Source organism: Dermochelys coriacea, chromosome 11 (assembly GCF_009764565.3).
Source record: "Dermochelys coriacea isolate rDerCor1 chromosome 11, rDerCor1.pri.v4, whole genome shotgun sequence".
In the NCBI taxonomy this organism is placed as follows: Eukaryota; Metazoa; Chordata; order Testudines; family Dermochelyidae; genus Dermochelys; species Dermochelys coriacea.
In genome coordinates, this window is record NC_050078.2 from 36,576,695 (window position 1) to 36,591,061 (window position 14,367).

General features: G+C 39.0%; 1 long non-coding RNA gene across 2 annotated transcripts in view; it reads left to right on the plus strand.

Annotated features, from left to right (window-relative positions):
- Window positions 1-14,367, plus strand: part of LOC119863250 — a 43,725-nt gene that overhangs the window by 13,476 nt on the left and 15,882 nt on the right. The window contains exons 4-5 of one of the 2 annotated variants that reach the window (XR_006277972.1): window positions 12,118-12,267; window positions 12,362-12,668. This is a non-coding gene — a long non-coding RNA (uncharacterized LOC119863250). Of the gene's footprint in view, window positions 1-12,117; window positions 12,268-12,361; window positions 12,669-14,367 lie in introns of those variants that run through there. The other variant, XR_005295540.2, reaches the window with a different exon arrangement.

The following is a 14,367-nucleotide window of genomic DNA, read 5'->3' on the forward strand; positions in this document are numbered from 1 at the left end:
CTCAGAACCCTTCCTTCAGTTTTTCCTTGGGCTGCTTTCTACATGATCTGTCTCTTTATAGACTTCTACAGCCTCTCTTATGCCCTCTCTTTTTGTCCACCTTTCTGTTCATTGCAGGTTTCTCTCCACATTGAACTCCGGCATGCTTACAAAACCCTCCCACAGTCACCTGGTTCCCTCTTGGTCACTTGATCTCTGGACTCCAAATCCTATAGCTGTGAAGAAACCCAGGTTTAGGTGAAGCTGGACTTTAAAGTGGTCAGCTTATGTTCTGATGCATGACTCTCACCTGAATCTTAGATCAGCCAACATCGCCTCCAGCTTTGAAAATAAACTACAGTCACAAAATGGTGCTCAAATTAGAGAATTAGAAGTTAGGCAGATCAGATTTTTGGGAAGGATGGGCCTGTGATGAAGGCACCAGGGATATGGGTTCCGTTACTTGCTCCGGCACAGACTTCCTGTCTGACTTTGGACATGTCATTTAATGTCTGTGTCTTAGTTCCCCATCTGTAAAATGGGTTAATGATGCTTTCCTACCTCAGAGGGCTGTTGTGAAGATAAATTCATTAACGTCTGTGTGGTGCTGAGATCTACTGTGATGAACGCCATTGAAATTACTAAAAATAAACAAACATACATTATGCTTTATTTGGGTTTGGAAAAAGCCAATTTTCAGTAAGATTATGTAATAAATTTCCTTGTCAGTTTATAACAGAGTTTAATTTCCTTTCACTTTGATCCAGTTGGAGAGAGACTTGTGTAGGAAGAAATCTGAGAGAGGTTAGCACTTGCTAATGTGGGGCCTAGATGTAGTTGCTAAAAAAGAAAGCTATGTAGGAAGAGCCTATAATTTTCAGTGCTATCTTTGGAGTTGGATTCATGCCCAGGAGAATGACAAATAGAACGTCATTGGGAAAGACTCAGGATCAGCTCCACTGGCAGTAACAAATAGCTCAGGAAATGGATAGCTGCATAAAATTAAAACTTTAAAAATCCTTATCAATAAAAATGATAAATTTGTAACTTATTCTGGAACTTGTTTTGAAAGAGAAAATTAATTCATTAAAGAGGAATTTTTTGAATAACACTGAAAATAGTAATTGGACTGGAAAGAGGTTTTGTGAGTGAACAATTGACATTTTATACAGGACTTTATTAACTAATGGTATCAAAGTGCTTGATGTAGTAATTTACTAGATTTTAAAAATCTGTTTTTACAGCCCCCAAAAGTGTGCTATTTGCGTTTATAGATGAATTGGAAGAAAGGTCCCTGCCCCCAAAGAACTTGCATTCTAAGATTCCTTATTCACCTGAGTGGTTGCATTAATTTCTTTGAAAGTCAGTAATCAGAGGAAGTGGGCAGGGATGCAACACAAATCTCTCCTGTTTATTGGTTCCCCTCCACCCCCAATTTAAAGCCTTCTTGGGCGACCAGAAGCCACCTTGTCATGATAGCTTCCCTCCTTGAGTAGTTGAGATAATCAGCTGTGTTTCTGTGATCAGATCCAGAGGGTCCATCACAAGTTTTTGGGTCAGGAAACAAGTTTTTTCTGTTTCGCCTAATCAGTAGGGATCGGTTGGGGTTTTCATCTTCCTCACAGCATTGTTGCGGTGGTTAAAAGAGGTAGGTTAAAATAGGTAAGAATAGGGAGTCAAACATTCCTCTATTATCTGTTAATATTAAGTTTGCTAACTTGCAGCCAGAGTCCAATGCCGAAAAAGGCTAGAGGGACCAGCTCCCAGAGGTAAATGAAACTTGGTATTTCACTGGTGGACCTTTTGCCTGTAAGGAGAAGGGAAGGCCTGAAGTCATTGCAAACTGATGTCCTCCTTAATACCCTCTACCCCTCACACAGGTGTGTGTGGGGAGGGAAGGGAGGGGTGAGAGGATTCAGAAGTGAGCTTGAATCATAGGAGTAGGCAGAAGAGGATCTACCTTGAGTTACTCATTATGGTGAGAGCCCTATAACACTGCACTTGACATAGTTAAGTGCCTGGTATGTGAAAGGGGGTGGGTGTATAGCACCTCCCCCACATTGTTACATTGAAAAAGTTGTGCAGTACTGTGTGTGTATATTAAGATACACATTTTGAATAAAATATAGTAACTATAAACATTTTAAATGTAAGAAACAGCATTTATTTAAAAAATATTTTCATATACTGTATCTTATATAATCCAAATATTTTAGACAGATTGATTTCACTTCTCTTTACACACAAGACAATATGCCAAATACTGAAAGTGATATTATTTAAAGTAAAAATGGAAAGTTTTTAAGAGCCACCATTTTACTAAAGGCTGTTTAATTTTTAGTGCCCTGGGCATTGACTCAATACTAACTCGGAGAGAAAAGCGGTTCCCTACTGAAGTCCTGATGTGAATAAAACTAATGACATTGCTAAATATAAAATTTTGAAATAGCTGTGCATTTAAAGACGTGTTCTAAATATTAATCAATATGTCTCTAGAGTGAAATACCTTGTTCAAGCTATTGTTGGTACAGATTCTTTAACAACAAAAATCTGTTTGCAGGCAAGAGCAGGAGCCATGTAATGATACAGTTCAGCAAAATACAGGTCTCTGTATTACATTCTGTTAAGGATATAAACCTATCAATAATATCTCATTTTAGGAGTGTGGAGAATGAATAATATGAATGTAATATGAATTCTACATTAGTAGCATCATTATTTCCACAGCAGCCAATCAGGTTCTTCCTAAAGAGGACAGTAACTAGAGATCCTATTATTAAATACATTCATGGAGTGCATGCCATTTTGTATTCCTGATTATTTTTAATTTGTTTAGCTGTTTGTGTTTTTTCTTTCTCTGTCAGGTTATTTCAGTTATTTCAGTTACTGAGTCAGTTGGGATTGTGGGTCTGGAGACTGTTTGAGCCTTTTTTCCCTGGGTCATCTTTGATCAGCCTTGTGATCCTTCTACTCATGTGATTAACCAGGGGGTAGGGCTGACCTAGGAGAGAAGGCCTTAGAAGCTAGAGGCTAAGTGACAAAGGGGACCGCAAACAGGGGAGTTTGTAAGAGGGAGTTACAATAAAATCGCTATGGATAGGAAGGGCCACATGGCCAGTGCCAACGCTGCTCCTGTCTCCTCTACCTGCACCTGTATCCAGACAGACAGCCTAACCATGGATCCTCTACCCAGATCCTAGTGTGGATTTGCAGAGACTGTGGCTTGCATTTCCCACTCTCAGAAAGCCAGGCTGGGGGGGCCATCCAGTGTGAAAGGTGTCTGTTGCTGGAATCTCTCAGGAAGCAGGTGGGAGAGCTACAGGAGGAGGTGGCTAGGCTGAGGAGCATCCATTCCCAAGAGGAATTCTTCGAGAGTATTCATATGGAGACATTCAAGGCTGAGGAAGCTATCCAGCTACAGAGGATTGCTGTCACACCAATGGGGGAGGAGGATATGACTCTGTCACAGGGAGGATACTCGCAGCTGGTTACTTCTGGCAGCAGATAGTGCTCCACCCCAACTCCCAACCCAGCCACTATGGTGCTGGAAAACCAAGATGCTGCCCTGGCAATGAGCGACGAAGACTCACCTCAAGAGGAGAAAGAGGAGAAGCCATATACCCCCAAGGCTGGGAGGATTGCAGACACCACTCCCAGGAGGAAACTTAGGGTAGTGGTGGTTGGGGACTCTCTTCTGAAGTGGATGGAGATGGCATCCTGAGAGGTACGCTGCCTGCCAGGGGCCTGTATCCGAGACGTTACGGAAGGATTGTCGAGGATCATCCAGCCATCTGACTACTACCCCATGCTACTCATCCATGTGGGTACTAATGATACTGGCAGTTATGACCTTCAGCAGATCAGAAGTACCTACAGAGCTCTGGGAGTAAGGGTGAAGGAATTGGGAGTGTAGGTGGTGGTCTCTTCGATCCTTCTGGTCAAGGGTAGGGGCCCAGGCAAAGACATATGCATCCTGGAGTTGAATACCTGGCTGCGAAGATGGTGTTGCCAAGAGGCCTTCAACTTCCTTGACCATGGGATGCTGTTCGAGGAAGAAGGACTGCTAAGCAGAGATGGGGTCCACTTATCGAGGAAGGGGAAGAGCATGTTTGGATATAGACTGGCTAACCTAGTGAGGAGGGCTTTCAACTAGGTTCTAAGGGGGCAGGTGACCAAAACTCACAGGTTAGTTAAGAACATAGAAATCCTGGGAGAAGATTCAGAATCTGGGGGGAGCAAGGACGGGGGGGGGGGGGGAGAAATAATAACAGAAAATGTGGCAATGGCAAAGGTACTCAGTGACTTCTTTGTTTTGTTTTTTCACCAAGAAGGTTGGTGGTGATTGGACATCTAACATAGTGAACACCAGTGAAAATGTGGTAGGATCAGAAGAGGCTAAAACAGGGAAAGAAAAAGTTAAAAATTACTTAGACAAATTAGATGTCTTCAAGTCACCAGGGCCTAATGAAATGCATCCTAGAATACTCAAGGAGCTGACTGAGGAGATATCTGAGCCATTAGTGATTATCTTTGAAATGTCATGGAAGACTGGAGAGATTCCTGAAGATTGGAAGAGGTCAAACATAGTGCCCATCTATAAAAAGGGAAATAAGGACAACCCGGAGAATTACAGACCAGTCAACTTAACTTCTGTACCCGTAAAGATAAGGAGCAAATAAGTAAGCAATCAATTTGCAAACATCTAGAAGATAATAAGGTGATAAGGGACAGTCATCATAGATTTGTCAAACAAATAGTATCAGACCAACCTGATAGCTTTCTTTGACAGGGTAACAAGACTTCTGGATGGGGAGAAGCAGTAGACGTTGTATATCTTAACTTTAGTAAGGCTTTTAATACTGTTTTGCATGACCTTCTCATAAACAAACTAGGGAAATGCAAACTAGATGGAGCTACTATAAGGTGGGTGCAAAACTTGTTGGAAAATTGTTCCCAGAGATTAATTATCAGTGGTTTGCAGTCATGCTGGAAGGACATAACAAGTGGGGTCCCGCAGGGATATGTTCTGGGTCCGGTTCTTTTCAATGAATTAGATAATGGCATAGAGAGTACATTTATAAAGTTTGTGGATGATACCATGCTGGGAGAATGTTACAAGTGCTCTGAAGGATAGAATTCAAATTCAAAATGATCTGGACAAACTGGAGAAATAGTCTGAAGTAAATAGGATGAAATTCAATAAGGACAAATGCAAAGTACTCCACTTAGGAAGGAACAATCAGTTGCACATATACAAAATGGGAAATGACTGTCCAGGGGAGTTATAGTGGATCACAAGCTAAATGAGTCAACAGTGTAATGCTGTTGCAAAAAAAGCAAACATCATTCTGGGACATTTAGCAGGAATATTGTGAGCAAGACACGAGAAGTAATTCTTCTGCTCTACTTCACACTGATTAGTCCTCCACTAAAGTATTGTGTCCAGCTCTCGGCACCACATTTCAGGAAGGATGTGGACAAATTGGAGAGAATCCAGAAGAGAGTGATAAAAATTATTAAAGATCTAGAAAACATGACCTATGAGGGAAGATTGGAAAAAATTGGGTTTTAGTCTAAAAAAGAGAAGACTGAGAGGGGACATAACAGTTTTCAAGTATATAAAAGGTTGTTACAAGGAGGAGGGATAAAAAGTGTTCTTAACCTCTGAAGATAGGACAAGAAGCAACGGACTTAATTTGCAGTATGGGATGTTTAGGTTGGATATTAGGAAAAACTTCCTAACTGTCAGGGTGGTTGAGCACTTGAATAAATTGCCTAGAGAGGTGTGGAATCTCCATTATTGAAGATTTTTAAGATCAGGTTAGACAAACAGCTGTCAGGGATGGTCTAGATAATACTTAATGCCATGAGTGTCGGGGGACTGGACTAGATGACCTCTCAAGGTCCCTTCCTGTCCTATGATTCTATGATTTTTCAATTATCCTAGGAATTTTAGTCTACTGGTTCTCATTGGATATTTTTTGCTAGCTTGCGCAAGACATGTTTTGATTTCAGTACTAATACATAGAACTGAAAAGCAGCTGAATGGTCTACAATTAGCTGGATCTTTCAAATCTTAACTTCCAGAGAGAGTAGTAGCAAGATCACAGTATTTAAATATTTACTTTTGATTTAAAACTGCTGGTTGTGAAATAGCTGCATGTCTTGTGCCTTTTGCAGTCAAGAAATGGAACTGCATTTCAAACTTAAAAAAAATTTACTCATTTTAACAAAGTATTTTTCTCACCACTGAAAATATTAAAGTAGTCCTGACCATTGTTTATGATGATTATTCCACAATCAGCTAGGTTGGAACCTTAAATAGATAGTCTGGTGGTTTTCTGTCCTGTCCATTTATTTTCTAAATATATATTAATAATTCTATTGCTTCTATAAAATCTCTGTTTTGAAAACAGGAACTGCACTATTGCTTAAATCTATGTTCCTTGTTGAATCATTCAGCAGCAACAAATCCAAGGTAATGTGTTTTCTTCACGAGCACACGATTGCCATGTTTTTCCTTTCCATTGACTGTATCTGGGTTATAAGCCATCTTTCTGTTGAAACATGCAAGAATCTGGATCTGTGAAAGCAAGATTAGTGTATATTGCACTACTTGCTAGCTCACAAGAATGCAGCGTAAGGGCAGAGTGGAGGGCTATTGTGGCCAGGAAGCAGAATAAAACTGCTATAATAGGTCTAATTTTAGGCCTAGCAGCCTTGATAGAGGGTTTTTTTTGTTTTTGTTTTTTTTTTAAATCAAAAGCAGGTTGAAAACCACTCCCAGTAAGACTCATGCACATAACAGTTTACTTTGCAGTGTCCTAACTGATTCTTTTAAAGGCTTGTATATAATTTTATTAAAATGAGATTACAATTCTCTATGCCTTTCCAAACTGTTTCCAGTGGTTTTAGCTTTTATAGGAATTTTGGACACGTTTTCTATAGGAATGGTCTTAAGGCATTTCAGTGTCTCAGCAGTGTGTTTTATTGCTATTTAATAATTTAAATGTTTATCCTACATATTTAATGCAGTACTGGGTGTAGATGAAGCAAATCCTTAGCACAGTTTTTTAAACACTTTTCTTGTTGATTCTGTGTTGAATGGATAACATTTCTGAGAATTATGTTCATTTTAAAATGCCAAAATCCTTTGTGCATGCCACACTCTGAAGTCTATTTGTCATTTATGAAGAACCATGATGCACATCATACATGCATAGAGGCAAATTCTCTGAGCACTGAGTGGACACAGCTGGACACTTAACTGGATGTATATTCAAAATGTAGGCCACAACTTTATTGTAAACATTAAAAACAGAGAAATGCAGAGAAAATCATCCAGCTGTGAACTAGCACAGTGTGGTTCCAAATATCAGCCAATCTAGGCTCCACCAGTATAGGGTCTAGCCTACCCTTAGCCTTGCCCCCATCTGTTTTATCCACTGGACCTGACAAAGTGTCAGAATCTTCCAAGCCTCCTGGCCTAAAAAAGGGATCTCTCCAAACAAGGGATACCTCAACTGGGGCGGTCTGTGTGTGTGAGAGAGAAAGAGAGAGAGAGACTGAATGACTGACTGACTCATTTGACTGACTTCACTGACTGAAAGACATATCCTCATTTTGTCATTAGCAGTTCAAGACCTGGCCCAATTTACCCAAACCCTGTATTCGGATCAATAAACACTTCCTGCTATCAAACTTCTCCACTAGTTTCTTGACGCCAAAGCTATGACACAGCATAATAACAAGCTAAACTCTTCCAGTGGCTAACAATTTTAAAACACTTGGTGTTAATGGCTATGTACCTGGGTAACTGAATGCATGATTGTGAATGGAAAGGGGCTATGATCTCATGGTAATGATCTTGATCCTCTAGTCTGTACTCAGGTTGATTTCCCATAGGTTGTAATGGGAGTTCTGCTTGAATAAGTACTGCAGGATTGGACTCGACAGCAGTTCAGCTCTATGGAGAAAATTATTCTTATGGTGCCAACATTACTATGCGAGATTAAGATATAAAAAGGAGAGTCCAGCTGAATCCCATTATACAATACTAAGACAATGATAAAAATATTTTTATGCCTTGATATAATGCCCTAACAATTTGAAAGACCTGTATTTTAAAACCATTTCATTGCACTTCTAGATCAGTCCATATTTTGTGGAAACCTAGTTATCTTAAAAGAGAAACGTTGATAAAAAATGTATAGTACAAGGATAGCAACCTATAAAAATCCCTTTAAAATAATAGATTAAAGCCACAAATTGAGGATTGAGTTAAATCTGCCATAGTCTGTTAACTAATATAAATCTAGATGTTCCTAGACTTTACAGTACTTAGACTTTCTATCAATTTTACAACTACAGCTGGTTGAATAATAGAAAAAACATATTCATAGCTGCTTCTGTTATTTTTTGAAATTCTCCAAATTTTATACAGCCATCTAGAGATCTTGTCAAATAATGAAAAATATTTAAAATAATGTATTTGAAAGAAGCCAAAATCTCGTCTGTAAATTATTTGTTGCAAATAATTTTAGCAATTACACTTAATGCATTTTCCTGTTTTTATTATTTAATGTATTCTCAATAAGGAGTAAATGTGTGGCTAATATACATCTATTGGCTTAAATTCTTCCAAATAAAACTAGATAAATTGTGCTTTATAAGGCTGAAATATGAAATGAAATGAAATGGACGTGAAATCCACCCTTCAGTTCAGCGCTATTCCGGGGGGTGCATTGCAGCCCCTTTCCCTCTTACCAATATGGGTACATCTACACTTTGAGCTGGAGGTGTAATTTGCACCTGGAGATGAGATACCCGCATTAGTTCTGATCTAGCTAGTGTGCTAAAAATAGAGTAGTTTCAGAGTAGCAGCCATGTTAGTCTGTATCCGCAAAAAAGAAAAGGAGGACTTGTGGCACCTTAGAGACTAACAAATTTATTTGAGCATAAGCTTTCGTGAGCTACACTCACTTCATCGGATGTGAGTGGATGGGTCATTACACAAAGTAAAACTATTTCTCCATGTTTATTCCCCCCCCCCCCCCACACACACACACACTGTTCTTCAGATGTTCTTGTCAACTGCTGGAAATGGCCCATCTTGATTATCACTACAAAAGGTGTTGGGTGGTTTTTTTTGTTTTTTGTTTGTTTGGTTTTTTTTTTTTGTTTCCCTCCTGCTGGTAATAGCTCACCTTAAGTGATCACTCTTGTTACAGTGTATATGGTATCACCCATTGTTTCATGTTCTCTGTGTATATAAAATTTCCCCACTGTATTTTCCACTGAATGCATCCGATGAAGTGAGCTGTAGCTCACGAAAGCTTATTCTCAAATATATTTGTTAGTCTCTAAGGTGCCACAAGTACTCCTTTTTAAAAGAAATAGTGTAGCTGTAGCAGCTTGATTGGTAGGTGGAGCTAGTTGCCTCAAATACATACCCATCGAAGAAGCTAGGTATATATTCAGGGTGGCTAGCCTGTCCCACCACAGCTGCACTCCATGTGCTAGCTCAATCAGAACTAGAGTGAGTATGTTCCCTTGAAGTGGAAATTACACCTCCAGCTTGAAGTGTAGTCATACCCTATATCAACTTATCTGCATGAGATGCAAGATCTATTAAGGCAAATTTATCCTGATAAATCCAAATACTCTGTCCTCTAGCCTATTTAGCTGCTCAATACAGACCTATGTAGGAGATGCCCTTTATCATGCAGGAGTCCTTTTATCAAGCCAGTTGGCCAGGACCCAACAAGACTTAAGTGATATGAAGGGCCTTGTGCTGTCTGTCAGCATGAGCATGAATTTCACCCTCTACGAACAAGTTGTATAGAAGCATGTGTAAAGAACTATCTGAGGTTTTTAATAATATGTTTGGAGATCTTGAATGGAGGACATCATAAGATGCAATGGCTAGGTGTTATTGCATCTAAATTTCCTTGCTTTTGAAACTAGTATCTCATCAGCACAGCATCTGAGAGCTTTAAATAAACATAAAAGTTTGCCAAGTGAGAAATTTTATACACCAAACTGAGATGTAGTGAAAGGGATACCATGGAAGACTAAGAATTTTAACTGAAAGCTGAACGTTTGCATTTATTTTTGTTAAAATGTATGTATTCAGTTTGCTGGGCTTTTCTGCCTAGTGGTAAGTATGTATAATGTGTCAGTTTTCTGCAACAGTAGATAGAAATTTTCTGCACTTGTAATCTACTTCCAGTGGTGCAGCTACTGGCAATGGATAATGTTTTAAGTATTTGCATCAGTGAGCACATTTGAACTACCCTACCATTCATTCTCAGGAAACATTGTATCTATTTTGACCATACATTTACTTGCAATTCTCTCTTTTTTATAAAATATCAAAAAGCATCTGCTGTCTGCCAAGTTTAGTTTTATTTTTTAAAGTCAGCCTTCTTAAAGCAAAGCAAAAGGCATCATGAGGCTCTTTTGGGGGGGGGGGGGGGGGCTTGTCAGATACCCAGATGAAGAATGCAAACTTCATGAAATTCAGGGGAAAAAAATGTTCTCCAGTGGAGAACGTAGTCTATCAAATTTCAGCTTCAAGTTAGTTTAGCACCAAGTTTTATGTACCTGAAAATTATATTCTGTGGTGATAATGGCACTTAAACTCCATCTATTGAGATATGAAGGCAGTGATATAATACCACATGATATATTTTGAGAGCATAAGGTTATTGCAAACTTTAATAACAGCAGGAGACTAAAAGTTGCTTCATAATAATAATGAAACCACAGGATCACAGAAGTTACAGAAGATCACAACTGTTATCAATATCAGTTATTTGCTTACTTTTTGTGTATATTTTTAGTGCTTAAACAAGGAGCTAGATTGATAGCCTAATCTGGCAAGTTGTTCCGGGACTTCTCTGTCCCCTGCTGAAGGTGGTGCCACCCTGATATCTGCCCAAAGGAAAATATCATCCTGGAAAAGTGAGGTAGTGAGTTTAGACCTCTGAATGTTGCCTAGAGAAGCCAATGAGGTGCTGATACAGGTGCAATCAACAACATTTGATCCTCTAGTGGCTAGATAGAACAGGCGATGTCAGCAGCCAATCAAGACCCACAAGGCAAGATAAAAGGCTTGCCCGCTTCTTTAAACGGGGAGTTCTGGGTGAAGCTGAGACAGGAGAGTACCTCCCCAGTCCTACCTCAAACGCCCAGGTCCATCTCAGGGCCTAATGAACTGACAGCATCTTCAATTAAAGCTTGTGACAAACTGTTTGTTGATTGTGGAGTTTAAAAACCCAGGTGACCATTCTCAGTTGAATTTATATTAACTGTTACAGGACTAGCAAGGGGCTTACTGCAGAAGATGCCTTGCTCCTGGTGAGCTATGACAACTTACAAAGCTGGAAGCCCTCTTTTAATCTGCAGGACAGCTGCTGTGTATGCAGGAACATGTCAAGCCTCCTTGCTCTGCTCTGGCAGTGTATCCCAGGCCCTGACCAATAGAGATGATTTTAAGGGGAGGAGAGAAGATCAGTCTGTGCTCATTCAACTGCTGCCTTTCTCCTGTGATTGCGAACAAGAGTGCCAATTAATCAGCTGTGGTGTCTTTTGTGAAAATATGCCTGTCCTCTAGGAACTCAACAGAGACCAGGCACAAATAAGAGTGTTAGTTTTTTGCCTGTAAGGAGTTGAACTGGATTCAAACCTTTCACTTAAAAGTGAAAGGTTATATGTCCCTTTACCAATACTTTCTGTCATCCACTTTCTTCCCTTAATGACTTTATAGTAACTTGCTACAGCTTTCATTATTAGAGTTCCAATTATGGTACGTGGGTATTTAGCCATTCCTGGAAACACCTGGGGGTAAGAACAGAATTCAAATCAGCCAAACCTAGATATTATTGAGAGGTAGAATAACCAAGCTGATATAGGATCCAATGATATAGTAGTGGGACTGGACAGAAAACAGACTATCTCTGGATGAGGTGGTCAGGCTTCAGGTTGGACAAAGACCTCTAAACTTAGCAGAAGGCTATGAAGGACACAAGCGTCTTAGAAATTAAGTTATTGATTTACTTTTGACTTGCTGTGAATTATTTCACTGTCACTTTTGCTAGGTAACGGTAATTTTTGTGTGTCTCCCCTTGCCCCCAGATGCTGGAATCCTGGGAGTGAAGTTCTTCCAGGTCCAGTTAAGGTGGACTTCTCCCCATCAAAACTGGTGCATAAATGGCAGCTGTGCCTAGAAGGGGGATAATTTAAAGGGAGCAAGGAGTGATGTGGGACATGGTGCAGTTCATCGTGGTAAGTTAATTTTATTTTTCACTGATAACTCTTCTCTTCTGTGACTTTCTTCAGTAACTGTGTGCAAACTTATATCTAATGAATGTTATTTCAGATCAAAGGAGTGGAGGAATTCCTGGAAGAATGGTAGATTGGAGAGAGGAGTGCTTTTATTTGAGTGTGTGGTTGTAAATTCTTAAGGAGTTTGGTAATTTATAACGTAATTTTTGGCTTGTATTTAGGATTCAGGATGGCTACAATTTTTCACTGTTTTTCTCAGACAGTTCTGTGTGCAAGTTAGTGGTTTCCTACTTCTATGGTGGTTTATTTTTTGTGCATGACTATATCGGGGAGGGGAAAAGGTTGGTCCTTAAAAGCAGTAAGAAGGTGCAAGTAGGAGCAGGGGCATACTATGGATACTTTCAAATATGGGCAACATTTTAATAGCAGTTACTCATATGTATCCAAATATGACTGGAAAAATATAGATTTGTAAAAGTGCTAGATTAGTTTCTAAGTACATCTCTTCTGAGTTGAGTAGTAACCATCTCTTTAGATAACACAAAATATATGAAATGAAACAATAGATTTACATAGATTTAAATGAGTATAACATGGCTCAGAGGATAGTTTGTAGACATGAAAAAAGATTCTTCCATGCATGATGGGAATTTTAAATCAGTGGATGCAGATGCAGTTCTTAATAATGAAACGGTAGACTGAGATGGATAAAGTGCACTTGGCAAGCAAAAATGTAAGTGAGCTGAAACTTCATCAAATGCTCTCCCTTTTATTTATAGTATGGTAGTAAAGTATGAATTACATTTTAATACAGAGAGTGTCTTGGGGCTATTTTACTATGGATAAACGCTGAATTTGTTGAAGCAAGACTTAGCATGGTTCTTCTTCCAGGAAGTGTAACTGTTATAAAACAGAAATTAAAACATTTTGTTTCTAACGCATTGCTTATAGCCCTTGTCCTATTCAAAACAAAATAAATACAAAATAAGGAACATGTATGTGACAACATGAATTTTAAAGATTTTTCAGCATTTTGTCAAAGTGAAGTCATATTTGCCTTTTTTTCTTTTTATTGGTTCCATTATCTTATAGGTCACTTTGGATGGAAACCCTTCAGACAGAAATATATTTTAATTTAGTAATTTAATCAAACCACATTTTGTTTCTGTAACCTATTGGGTCATTTCCACTAGAAGATTATTTTCCTTTTGAATAATGGACACTAATCATAAAAATTTGTATTGGTATGTGCAATAAGAACGTGTACATATTGGTCCAAATGCAAAATGTAACTTTTTAAAATTTATTTTTAAAAAATCATCACAGAAACTTCTTCTGTGAAATTATCAAATCTTTGCATGAAGCAAAAGAAATGTAACAAGTTATGTTATGTGGATAAGGAATTGGTTAACAGGGAGACTACAGCGGGTCCTACTGAAAGGTGAACTGTCAGGCTGGAGGGAGGTTATCAGTGGAGTTCCTCAGGGATCAGTTTGGGGACCAATCTTATTTAATCTTTTTATTACTAACCTCGGCACAAAAAGTGGGAGTGTGCTAATAAAGTTTGCAGATGATACAAAGCTGGGAGGTATTGCCAATTTAGAGAAGGACCGGGATATCATACAGGAAGATTTGGATGACCTTGTAAACTGAAGTAATAGTAATAGGATGAAATTTAATAGTGAGAAGTGTAAGGTTATGCATTTAGGGATTAATAACAAGAATTTTAGTTATAAGCTGGGGACACATCAATTAGAAGTAACAGAGGAGGAGAAGGACCTTGGAGTATTGGTTGATCATAGGATGACTATGAGCTGCCAATGTGATATGGCTGTGAAAAAAGCTAATGCAGTCTTGGGATGCATCAGGCAAGGTATTTCCAGTAGAGATAAGGAGGTTTTAGTACCGTTATACAAGGCAGTGGTCAGACCTCACCTGGAATACTGTGTGCAGTTGTGATCTCCCATGTTTAAGAAGGATGAATTGAAACTGGAACAGATACAGAGAAGGGCTACTAGGATGATCCGAGGAATGGAAAACCTGTCTTATGAAAGGACACTCAAGGAGCTTGGCTTGTTTAGCCTAACTAAAAGAAGGGTT